Below are 13,809 nucleotides of genomic sequence, written 5' to 3'. Positions count from 1 at the left end.
ACAGACAGAAGCTGGGTATAATTTTCTTGATGATGATTTACACACCACATCTCAGGAAGCAACGTATTCATTCCTTCCCAACTGTAGACATTCAAGACAGCCAGCCAAAATTTACCCCAGGAAGCGACTCCTACAGCACCACCTGAAGAATTCCAAAACAGAATAATATCAAAACAGCTGACAACTTTATAAAACATAAACAGTTCATAGTTATTACAGAGGAAAAGAAAGGGGAGAAATGATCTATTTAAGAGCTACGGTTCTCCTTTTTCCCTCCGCCTATGTGGTATGTCTTGCCTTCTCAGTCCCGAAAAGACACTGCTACCAAATAGTCTGGCCTCATCCTTCCTCTTTTTCCATTAGCCCTGTTCATAACAACAGTTTTTATGAGTCATTCTTTACAGATAGACTTTTCATATCTCCTGAAGTTTCTGGCCAGGAAAATGTACAACATACAGTAGAAAACAAAAAGTAAAAGAGTGGCTTCAATTTATTCAGTCAGAGAGAAAGCAAGAAAGAGCTAGTGAGTAACTTTTTACCTCCCATAGAACTAATACAAATACCTACTATTCATTGGACTTGGAGTAGACCAGAAGAACAAATCTACTCACAAGGCTAAGTAAAACAGGGAACTATTAGGAAAGAGATGGTGCTTCCTACTTAAAGACTTCCTAGGTGTCAGATCCCTAGAAGTGATACTGCCATTCAATTGGGAAGAGGGGAGCCTCGGAGTTAAATCATTAGCTACATCTGAAACAACTGAGTTTTACAACTTTACAACTGGTTTCCTGTCACCGGGAGACTGAAGGTACCAACATCTCTCCAGGGATGTTTATGGTAGCCATGTAGGATATATAACTTTGATGTCTAACTAGAGATAGCCATGGGAACGTGTGCTTTATTGACTCCCAGGGCAGAAGAGTTAAGGAAGCACACTTGTATATTGGTCAGAATCTGCATTCTGACAAAGGAGAGGGGTCATTATCAGCTTAATCCCATTTGCATGGCCTAAAGGTTTTTAGGTGCTGCTTTGCTTCTAATGGTTTCCATCCTGCTTGATTAAAAGATTCCTTTGAAATAATCAGTTTCAAGAGTCTTTACTTTCTCAAGTTAGGAGAGGAGCCGTTACACTAGGAAAATTGAATAATGTAAGTAACATTTAATTCACAAGTGGTCACATAATCATTCCCATTTCCTCCAACCACTGATGCAGAAAAAGAGGAAAATTTATGGTCCAGTGTTTGGATCAACTTGTCCAATTTTATGGACAAGTTTTATGATCCAGTTAACGTGAAATCAGTAGAATATGCAAACAAAATGTGCTATTTGGAGATTGGAATGTCAATGGTGGAAATCATGATGAAGAAAATATAGTTGGACTATACGGCTTAGGAAACTGAACTGGAATGGTCAGGCATGAAAGACAGGAGCATACATGAAGTTCCAATTAATTAGCAAACTATTAATCAATGAACAGCATTAGGCATGTTAATTACTGAGCAGCTTCAATCATCTGAAAATATCATCTGAAAACCAGAGGAACCTCTTAGCTAGATATTTAGAAAAGGAGGCAGGTTGGCATCAAGCTGATCTTTTTTTCTTCTCCTAGATTTTCATAATAACAAACATGATCACGGAGAATCAAGAATGCATTGAAAAATCTAAAGTAAAAATGTAATATTCCCCCTCAAGTCCTCCTGACATGGGAAAGCTCAAAACAATGAAATAGGAAATTGCTACATGTTTAAGTCTTTGGCATCAGCAAATTAAAATGAATGCCAACTGGATATTTTCAGCCAGTTGACCATACTGTTTACTACTCAGGACACAAAAACAAAGAAATTGCATTTTTTTCATAATCAGGAAGAATCTAGTGAAAGTAGTATTTGGGCATAAGGTAGCAATGATCAAATATTAGCCATTACACTTCCTGTACAACCTTTTAATATGAAGGTTATCAAAGTATATTCTCCAATCACTGATGCAGAAAAAGAGGAAATTTTATGGTCCAGTGTTTGGATCAACTTGTCCAATTTTATGGACAAGTTTTATGATCCAGTTTAACGTGAAATCAGTAGAATATGCAAACAAAATGTGCTATTTGGAGATTGGAATGTCAATGGTGGAAATCATGATGAAGAAAATATAGTTGGACTATACGGCTTAGGAAACTGAACTGGAATGGTCAGCCATGAAAGACAGGAGCACACATGAAGTTCCAATTAAACTGATTTATTACAATTCATGCTTATACACAGGAATTTACTGAACTAAACTTTAGCACTATTTTGGCACTAGATAAAGTCAACGGAATTCAAGACAAGCTGGATTTAGTCTGTTTGTGATTATGTAAACACTCTAGGCTGATTCCTCTTTTGACATGCCTCCAAGTTCTGCCAGTCCTTCTCCTTCAAGAACAGAACAATGTATCAGTTTCTGGCAATCTAATTACTTCACTGCTATCAAAATCTTCAAACATCTAAAGTGTTGGACATCATAGAAGATGAATACAAAAATGAAAATAACTATGCTATTGGCAGAAGGATGTGGAAGACTCAGCTACAAGAGCAAAAATGTGGCCAGACACTCACTATGGAACAGATCATGAACTGTTCATGTACAAGTTCCAAACTAACCTAAAGCATAAGAACAAAGCCAACTTGTTTCTATGATACAATCTTGAGCATATATCCACCATTTTCAAGGAGCTTGTCAGGAATTGCTTGGAAGCCCTGAACCTAATTTGACAGAGGATCAGAGGAAATGAGGAATAATATCAGAGAAATTGTTAAGAATAAATGTGAAAAAAGACTGCCAAAAATAGAATAAAGAACACTAGATGTCAGAATAAGAAGTGGAAATTGCCAAAAAGAAAACAGAAACTAAAGTAAATATAGGCAAAGATCTCAGGAAGCAACCTAATAAAGAGTTTCAGAAAGCTCTTACAAATGACAAGAAGTGGTATTGACACTAATAAAGACACTGAAGACAGGAAGACCTGAAGGGCCAGAATAGGGATAAATATTTCTAAAGACAGTGTACTGATATGGTCACTAAGAGATGAAATCAACTTAATCCATAAACACATAAACCATAATTTGCGATTATTCTGTAAGCAGAGAGTTCTTTTTTCCAAAGGCATCAAATGATGATAAAATGAAAAATAAAAGCCACATTTATTTCCAGGCTCCAACTGGTCATTCACCTTTGCTATGGAGGTTATTTCGAGCCTTCACTAAATCTGGATCATCAGCGCTGACTCCAAGAATACGCATGGCCGTGTAGTTCAGAGCAGTAGAAAATACCTTAGACAAGTCCTCAATGTGTCTAACAGACAACAAACAAGAAAAGTATTAGGTAGATGTGTTCACACAAGAAAACCCAACTGTACTTCAAGTTCTGTGAATTTTTAAGAACTGATTAAACCAACGAAGGCAAAATAAAAGAGCTTGGAGTAATTTTATTACAACTTGACTAACAATGGCTATATTTTAGAGTTTTATTTTAAATGCATAAGAGAGAAATATAATGCTGCAGATTGAGATTAGGTAGAATTACAGTTTGCTTGCAGAATCAATTCACCAGAAATAGGAAAAATTAATACTGTAATCCCTAAGCTTTCAAATGATAAATCAGAGAAGTAAAGCTTAATGAGCACTAGTGATAACAACTCTATGGATTTGTTTCCTATTCATCCAGGCCATATAAATGCCATATAAACATTAGGAATATGGTGTTATCTGGGCTGTTTTGAGTTTCTTTCTCTCTTCTATTAATTAAACGTTCCACCTTCTAGACAATGTGGAAGACAGAAGACAATGTCTTTTAGACAGAAAGTCATTCCTCAACCTCATTTGTGAAAGGAAGCTATTAGCGCATTTTAACAATGCAATAAATCTAACATTTCTTTCAAGAAATATAACTATAGGAAGGATAGCTTTAAAAAGAAAACAAAGAAGTCTGGACATTTCACTATCTATAGCTACAATTAATGTATCTGTTAGAAGAAGCATTGGAAACAACTGCAGGAACCAGCCAGGAGTTCCCAGCCCATAGGTGGGTACGAAACATTTTAAAGTAACTCCACCTTAATTGATCTGCTATGAATTTGTCTGGAAGTTATTTTTATAGTTTTCAAGACTACACATTAAACTAGCATTAAGAAGTCTTCCTGAAATTCATATCATTTTCATTTGCTGAGTTTAAGGGGTTTAAGAAGCATAAATAGGACTAAGCAACAGAATTTCCACCTATTCCAAACAAAGCCACTGTCTGTTCTAAGCCCTCCCCTCATTCTCACACTTTTTTTTCTACCAAAGTCATTCCCTCTGCCTTTATTTTATACTATTTTGGTAATAAAATCATAGTGATGGAAGGAGCCTCAGAAGTCTTCTAGTCCAACCCTCTGCTCAAGGCAGAAGCCTTATGCTATCCCAGTCAAATAATTGTCCAGTCTATCCCCTCTTGGCTTCATAAAAAATCTGTCAATCTTGACGCTAGAATTACTGAACAGTTATTAAGAAAGTAGTGTTTTATGTAAAGGGAAATCTATACTTATATTTAAATTAGTGTAGATTATGACAGGACAAATGTTATTAATAAACACAGGTGTGAACTATGTCGGAGCCCCCAAATTAATAAAAATTAGTCAACATGACAAAAGACATATATAAGATACAAAACAGAGTAAGCTACAGGCCATTGCAATAGCAGATAAATTGGATAAAACAAAGTATTGGCAGGGAAGGAAATAAGGGATAAAAAGCACAGATTATGCACAAGCTTTTTTGGTTCATGTTGATGTCTTGTATATTTCCTAGAGATAGAAAAATGTTCGAAATAACTATACAGATAATTCTCAACTAACAACCATTTGTTTAGTAATCGTTCAAAGTTACAGAAGAACTGAAAAAAGTGACTTATAACCATTTTTCACACTTATGACTATTGCAGTTTCCCTCTGGTCACATGATCAAAATTCAGATGTTTGGCAACTGACTTATATTTATGATGGTTGCAGTATGCCAAGACTGAGAAAGATTCTCCAAGGTTTCATAAAATATTTCACTGAAATAGTAGATTTTTGCAAGATAACAAATTTCTACTACCCTTTCAAAATGCAAAGTAATTGTAGATTTCTTACTGATTTCTTAAGGCACTAAACACTCTTGGCCAATTCCTGAAACAGGTATCATCTTCTCCTTAGGAATCCCAACCATTTGCTCCTGAAGTAATTGGCTAGGCATTGATGCCCATCAGCAATAAGAGCTTTTGCCTTTTTATGCCTTTGGTTCAAACATGTATGATATGCCACTGTGTAATATGCTTATGAATTCACACTGCCCACACCAAGAGCGGCATATCAGTCCCTTCTGAACCAGATGGCATTTGCCAGCTGGAAAAAGGAGTGACTGTCAGATATTTGCAATTGAAAAAAAATTCAGGGACATCTCTATTTAGGCTGAGGAGAACTGAAATGTTGCTAGTGCTACTGCCACCACCACTGATAATGAAATAACAGAAAGTGGGGAAAGTCCTTCTGAAGCAACGGCTTTTGAGCTTTACTCACAGGCCCCATCCTCCATCTGGGAGTTGCACTGAACGCAAGTAACGCACCATCTCCTTCCTACTTTCTTCTGGGAGTGGAATCTTAGCAACATGGCACACAATCAGAAGTCCTGTTGGAAGAAGACCAGAAGGTAGAAAAATGCAGTTAAGGATGGAAAGCCTTTTCAGGCAGCAACAACAAACTGTTGAACTAATGAATGGTCTCTGAGCTTCTGCTGAAATCCAATGAACTGGAATGCTTAGCCTTAAAAGATTCCAAGAGGCCTGGAGACAGACCTGTCTTTTAAACTCACCACCGTCATGAGCCAATTTGTTCTAGCTATCTATTCCTTTTAAACTATTAGTCAGTAATTTAAGGTGACCAGACGTCCCGATTTCAGCGGGATGGTCAAGCTTTATAACAAATTATCCCGTGTCCTGGGCCATTTTTAAAAAGTTCCGATTTTCTGGCTTCATGTTGAAAGCCCAGTGGATTTGCTTAAGAAATCCTAACCGGGGCAAGACAAAAGACACCCTGTCTAACCTCTCTCTCTGTCTCAGTACTTTCATTGAAGATATTAAAACGTTAAAAGCAACAAAACGGACCCCCCCCGCCCCTTTTACTCACTTTTATAAGAAAAAATGACCAAGTACCATAGAGCTCCAGGAAATAGCTAGAGAGGTCGCAAGTGTTACTTCCTGGATTTTCCGGAGTGGAGGGGCACAGAGGTTGGAGGGTTGCTCCGAAAAATGGTGGCAAAGTTTCTTTGAAAAATATTTCCCTGACTAATTTTACCATCTCAATTTGCTCAGTTCTTTGTATTAACATCTACATCATTCTGGGTTTACTTGGAGTGCAAGCCTGCTGGTAAGTGAGTTGGGTTTTTTTCTTTTATTTTTTTTAATGTATTTTAAAATAATATTTTATTTATTGTGCATAGGATTTTTTAAAATTCTGTGTGGATTATTTTTTTAAATTGTCTTAGACTATTTAAAAAAAGATTCTATCCAAAATAAATTGAAGTGAAACCATGTTTAAAAATTCTATGCACAATATATTGTGCATAGAAAGAATAGTTTGAAATGTTTTACTTCAATTTATTCTGTGTGGATTCTTTTTTTAAACTGTCTTAGACTATTTAAAAAAAGATTCTGTCCAAAATACAAAATACCAGCTGCAGTTATTCACTTAAGAACTGTGGCAAGAAAGGTGGTATAATGGGCTTAGTGACCAAAGTTACAATGGCATTGAAAAAAGTGACTGATGACCATTTTCACACTTAGCAACCATTTTCACACTTAGCGACCGTTGCTGCATCCTCATGGTCACGCGATCAAACTTTTGATGTTTGGCAACAGATTCGTATTTATGATGGTTTCAGTGTTCTGGAGTCATGTAATTTCTTTTTGTGACCTTTTGACAAAGTCAAATAGGGAAACCAGATTCACTTATGTTACTAACTTATCAGCTGCAGTTATTCACTTAAGAACTGTGGCAAGAAAGGTGGTATAGTGACCAAAGTTACAATGGCATTGAAAAAAGTGACTGATTACCATTTTTCACACTTAGCGACCAGTTTCACACTTAGTGACCGTTGCAGCATCCTCATGGTCACGTGATCAAAATTTTGATGTTTGGCAACAGATTCGTATTTATGATGGTTTCAGTGTTCTGGGGTCATATAATCACCTTTTGACAAAGTCAAATGGGGAAACCAGATTCACTTATGCTGCTAACTTATCAGCTGCAGTTATTCACTTAAGAACTGTGGCAAGAAAGATGGTATAATGGGCTTAGTGACCAAAGTTACAATGGCATTGAAAAAAGTGACTGATGACCATTTTCACACTTAGCGACCATTTTCACACGTAGAGACCGTTGCAGCATCCTCATAGTCACGTGATCAAAATTTTGATGTTTGGCAACAGTTACAATTTATATTTGTAAAGTGTAGTTATGTTGAAATAAAAAATATATTGCAATACTATTTTTCCATTGTATGAAAAATTTTGTTGCTCCGTATAAAATTTTTAATCAAGGCCCCCCCCTCCCCGCAGGTCAAAGGTGTCCTTCTTTACCAATCTGAAAATCTGGTCACCTTACAGTAATTGGTAGCATGTAGAGAAACATTTACCGTATTTTTCGGAGTATAAGACACACCTTTTCCCCTCAAAAAACAGGCTGAAAATCTGGGTGCATCTTATACATCGAATACAGCATTTTTTGCCTCCTGAAGTCCCACTCCTTCACCAAAATGGCCCTGCATACTCTTATGGAGGCTTTCAGAGAGCTCCTGGGGGCTGGGGAGGGCAGAAATAAGCAAAAAATGGGCCGTTTTCTCCCCCCCCCCCAGCTCCCAGCAGCACTCTATAAGCCTCCATAAGCAGTTTTTTTAAACAAAAAATGGGCCTGTTTTTGTGAAAAATGGGTCATTTTTTGCTGATCCCCCACCCGCCTCTCCCCAGGAGCACTCTGCAAGCCCCCCCCAAGGCTATTCATGCCTTTTATTTGGAAAAAAAGGGCCCATTTTCATGAAAAACGGGCTGTTTTTGGGAGGTTTCCATAGTGAAAAAACTTTTTTTTCCCTTTTGGAAAGCTCTTTAACTGATTGATGAGAATTACATTGATCAAGTGCTGTGCCAGCAGAAACAAGTCTTAGGTGCTGCAGATTGTCAGTGATTTCCTTCTCCAGCACATGGATAAATACACCTGGAAACATCTACCTACCTACCTACACTCTCTCTCCCTACCTACCTACTGTATTTCTCTCTATCTCTTTCTATTTCTCTTTCTGTATCCCTCTACTTACCTACCTACACTCACTCACTCTCCCCCTACCTGCCTACTGTATTTCTCTCTCTCTCTTTCTCTCTCTCTCTATCCCTTTATCTACCTACCTATCTACTCTCTCTAGCCCTACCTACTGTATTTCTCCCTATCTCTTTCAATCCCTCTATCTACCTACCTACTGTATTTCTCTCTATTTCTCTCTCTCTATCCCTCTACCTACCTACACTTTCTCTCTCTCTCCCTACCTACTGTATTTCTCCCTCCCTCTCTCTCTATCCCTCTACTTACCTACCTACTCTCTCTCCCTACCTACTGTATTTCTCTCTCTATTTCTCTCTCTATCCCTCTACCTACCTACCTACACACACACTCTCTTCCTATCTACCTACTGAATTATTCTCTCCCTCTCCCTCTCCCTTTATCTGCCTACCTACCTAATTATTCTCTCTCTCTCCCTACCTACTTACTGTATTTCTCTCGCTTTCTCTCCCTCTATCTACCTACCTACTTTTTTAAAAATTTGCCTCTTCAAAACCTTGGTGCGTCTTATACTTTGGTGCGTTTTATACTCTGAAAAATATGGTAATTAATTCTGAAGTAGCTACAACCAATGTAGCTTAGTAGATTGTTTGCCTTTGATACAAAACACTGATCATCTGACCAATGCATGACCATCTGTGAAAAGAAGCTATTGGGACCTTTCTTATAATAATACCTGGCAACAGAAAGAGAGGTCCTCCATAATCCTCAGCCCAATGACCATCCTCTGCTTGTAGGCCTGCAAAAAAATTCATCCCATTTAGCGCTGCCTCTTCTGCAGTACAGGCTGTAGGCAAGATTGGGAAGACTTTAGTCTGCAAAATAGAAAGAATTGGAACCAGAAAGTAATATAAATGACCAGACTGTATAGGTCCATAAAAGTCTAAAGGGAACTGGCATATGTATAAAGATGTTCACTGAAGTCTACTGCTTTATTCAAGCAGTACAACGTATGGAGGGGTACTTAACTGCTCTCTCTCCCTGATTCTGGTACAACAGAAAGGATAGCAGCTGACCTTGGATTTGCTCCCTAGGCAAACCAAAAACAGTTCTGACCAGCCAGAAAAGATTCATAGTGAATTTGTTTACTTGTTCTTTGTTTACTGGTTTTTACAAATGATTGAACATATTCAGAACACCTTGCTCCTCCTATTTTCTCTACAACAACCCTGTGAGGTGAGCTGGGTGGAGAGAAGAAGCTTGGCTTGAGGTAATCCACTAGGCTTTAATGGATAATGCAGGACTAGAACTCAGTTTCACACTTTCTAGCCTGATGCCTTAAGCACTAGACCAATCCTACTGTATGATAAACCACAGGTTATCTAGCCCTGATTTCATTTAATCTATTGTTTTATGGAACCAGCCAGTATCTGTATGCTTCCTAAAGGGCAGTATCCTCTTTCACCTTGTGAGAATCTGTTGAATATTTCTTCTGGACCCAGATCCAACACACTGATGCCTGAAACACTAAAAGATATTGGTAAGAGAAATATATGGAATATGAGCCTTCTTCAAGCACTTTCTTGTATATACTGGAAAGTAATATTCCTAATTACAGAAGACTAGAAATAAAAGTTGAAATCTGCAGTATAAGTCATGTATTTCAGATGGTATCTTTCTAAAAAGAGAGCTGTAGATCGCTTTTGCATCCTTTCTCCAATTTACAGAGGGCCAGCACTGAGATGTGTACATAAACCATCTGAATCCATCACATCTTCTCATAGTTTTGTCCTTTCAGAGGTTTTTGTCAAGCAAATCAGTTTCACCATATTTGCCCATTTCCAAAAGAAATTAAGTAATAACAGACAAGCTCCCCAGAAATATGATGCGCACTCCCACCATTACCATTTTCCCTTTTGCAAAGACAATGTGCGTCATGGGACAATTCCTGGATACTCATGTTAACAGTAGCGCTCCACAGATCTTCACAGTGCCTCACATGACCCAAAGATGCACTATGAATTTGCTCTCTTCCATGTCTGCTAGAGTACAGAAATATTTTGCAACAGACAAGCTGTCCTGCTCCCTAAAGACTGAACTTGAAAGAAATTGCTGAGAGTTTTGCAAGCTGTCCATCCCCCTCCTATCTCATATTCACAACAGCATCAGTCACTTACTGTGTGCAGCCCTAGAGAATGAGCCTCCAGTGCAGTCTGCTCCCGTTCCACACCGTCAGCATCTGCTAGATATCGCCACCGCTGCCGACCTTCTTCATTACTCAAACGCCAGCGGGTTAAGTCTGTGGCTGGTTCTGTCTTATATGGGCCTCCTCTTCTCTGTAAATATCTAACAGGAGTGAAAAGCAAAAGAGAGACCCTAGGTAAAACCTTCATCCTAGCATTGCAAATGAAAAATGTCCAAGCATTAGGATCCAAGCAGTGTCTGAAGCTTTTTTTTTAGGATTCCAGCTTAAAACTAAACTATGGATTAACTGTGGATAAAACTCGCTACAGCCACATGTAATAGAAAATGTAAGGAAATAAACCCATTGGATAAGTAAAACAGAACAATTAATCAGTAGAACAGCTTTCTTCCAGAAGTTATGAATGCTCCAACAGTGGTAGTTTTTAAGAAAAAACTGGACAACCATTTGTCTAAAATGGTATAGGGTTTTCTGCCTGAGCACTAGAATACCTCCAAGGTCCCTTCCAATTTTCTGTTAGTCTATATCTGTTTAAACGTGTAATCTCAAAATCCAATAAAAAATTAAATCAGGAAATAAAACCTCTACTGCTTCTCCCTGCATGCTTCCAATATGAAGCTGCTTGGGTTGTGGAGGGTTCAGCCCCATTCCTGCTTCTCAGCATTTGCATCCCTTCTATTAATCATACCATGATATGCAAACAGCCAATTATGGGATACTCATCCAATGGTAATTCAATGTGCCTTGGCTTAGTTCAATATTTATATAGGTAGTCCTCGACTTACAACAGTTCATTTATTGTCCCAAGGTCATATGATCATCTTTTGCAACCTTCTGACAAGCAAAATCAATAGGGAAGCCACATCCAATTAACAACCAGGTTATTGACTTATCTTCAGTGATTCACTTAACAACTGGTCATAAAATGGGACAAAATTCACTTAACAAATGTCTCACTTAACAACAGAATTTTGGGGTCAATTGTGGTTGTAAGTTGAGGACTATTGTACTCAGCTAATATACTCAAACTCTTAAGAGTAAAAATGCACCAGTAATTACTTGCACACCTTCTGATGGTGTGATACTGGGGATTGTGTCAATTTCAACAGATGATGTGGGAAAAGTTACAAAGTTTTAATTTAATTTAAAAGGGCTTCTATTTTTGGTCAAAGTTCTAGATCCTTCAAATAGATGAACGAAGAAACATCTCTGTTGACATCAAATTCCCCTCAAACGGCTTTTTTCTGGGACTGCTATTTAAAGAGCTACATTGGTGACCTTTTTACATGTTTGAGAATGATTTGCTTTCCAATAGCTGAGAATATATGAGAATAGGGTTAAATTGTTGGGTCTTGATGTTTTCTGAGCTCAGAGTGCCAAGAATCCAGGCTCCAAGCCGATGTGCTGCAGGCATTCTTACCAAACTAGCCTTTTTACATCAGCCTTCTTTGGTCACTAACTCCCTCCGCACCTCTATTTTAAGGGATTATTTTTACCATATATCTTTTTATTCTGCCATTTATATGGGATTTGTCAATTTTACTATGTTTAATCTAGAAAAGGTTTATGGCTATTGCAAACCAATTCAAGTTTTTCTATGATATAGTAGAGAAATATAATACAGAAGAAGAAAAAGATGTATAAAATACAATGAATTTGATGACCAGATAACATGAAATATTATCAAAATTAACCTTTTTTGTGAAACGAAAGGACAACCAAACCACAAACAGCCTCTGTGTGATTTAAACTGTTTAACAGAGAAAGAGCACAGAGCAATGATGTATGTATCACATCATATATGCATAGTACAAATATGTTTTTAATTATTCCCATTTTGTCAAAAAAATTAACGGGTAGATGATCACAGAAGATTCAAATCCCTTCTCAGACCATGGGAAAATGTGGGAGATGCCAAAATACTCACGTTCCATCCATCCTGTCACTCTGAGCTAAGGTTGAAGCCTGCAGGCAGTAGCATAAGGACCGGCATAAAATAAAGTACAGCCAAGGCTGGACTTATCACACACCTCACAGCTCGACTGTTTCAGCGGCACGCTGGGATATGAAGTCTTTTGTGTGAATCGTGGCCCAAAGCAGTTCCTTCTTGAGGACTACAATTCCCAAGAAGCTATTGGAAACCTCCGATTTGAACTGATGAAAGTACGAGCCAATCACGAGAGTTTAGGTACAATTGAAGGCGGAGTCAGTTTCCAAGTAAAGCTTGCTGTTGGTCTCCTAGGGGAAAGGAGAAACCTTTGCAGGGAGTAATCACAGAAGAACGAGTTATTGGATGTGGAACAATAACAGGCGCTGGTGGCTTTAACGGAGCAAGCGAGAGGATCCAAAGAAATGCTCAGCAAGTCAAATTCCGGCGCTTTCACCATTGAAAATTTAAAGCCGAGGCCCCGGAGGAGCGCCAGCCCTTCCGCGCTTTGATCTGGTTTTCCTCCTTAGAGCTTAAATGTGGACTGCTGCAGAGCTTCCATGCGAAGGAAGCGAGTCTGGCTCAGATCAGTGACAAGAAAATGGGGATGGGAAGAAAGCCGCAAAGAGCACAGAAGGGACGCTTCCAAATTAAGTGCAAAAATCATGTGTTGGGGCTACAGCCCTTTGCAGGATATGAGGCAAAACTTCTTTCAAGCCAGCCAAACCAATGTAACTCTGATATATATATAGTTGTAGGGCATTAACACCAGGTGGAAATCTTCCGGTGAAAAATCGCATCATGCTGGGGATCTCTGTAGAATTTAAAGTGATTTACAGCTTCACAGCAAACCAAACATGTTCTTGGATTATGCCTAACTCTGACAGATTGTGGCTGGAGGGAGGCAGTTAACGATTGAAACAGTTTGAGTTACTGAAATTAGCCTGTAGTGTCATCTAACGAACTTACTATTTGCTTTTGCTAAATAAAGAGGCTTGGCTGGTTCATCTCTAACAAAGTTGGTCATTATTGCTGAGATGTTCAATTAGCACCAGTAGGCCGAGGACTAGCTGCTGCAGTGTTTGTGCAAACACAAAACCCTTAAATGAATCCTGAACTGTAATGTTAGATCTTAAATTCTGCATTCTGAATGTTGTTTCCTATTGATGAAACTGACAGCCTTTTCTATTTAAAGGAAGCCATTGTAGACATCCAATAATTCTGTACGTTGATGGTAATGAGGCAGATTGTTCACCATATCACATAGATGTCAAATTATATGCCAAGAACATTTGTTGAATAAGAGTACCCATTTCTTTCCATAAAGTTGAACTGAAAAGACATATCAGTACATATGTGGTC

At 38.2% G+C, this 13,809-nt stretch overlaps 1 pseudogene; it reads right to left on the bottom strand.

The window, feature by feature from the left end:
- Nucleotides 1-12,754, bottom strand: part of LOC116506773 — a 47,466-nt pseudogene extending 34,712 nt beyond the window's left edge.
- Nucleotides 12,755-13,809: the final 1,055 nt, after the last annotated feature.

Source organism: Thamnophis elegans, chromosome 3 (assembly GCF_009769535.1).
Source record: "Thamnophis elegans isolate rThaEle1 chromosome 3, rThaEle1.pri, whole genome shotgun sequence".
In the NCBI taxonomy this organism is placed as follows: Eukaryota; Metazoa; Chordata; class Lepidosauria; order Squamata; family Colubridae; genus Thamnophis; species Thamnophis elegans.
Note: the sequence above shows the minus strand (reverse complement) of the source record. Positions and strands in the feature narration are given on the sequence as shown.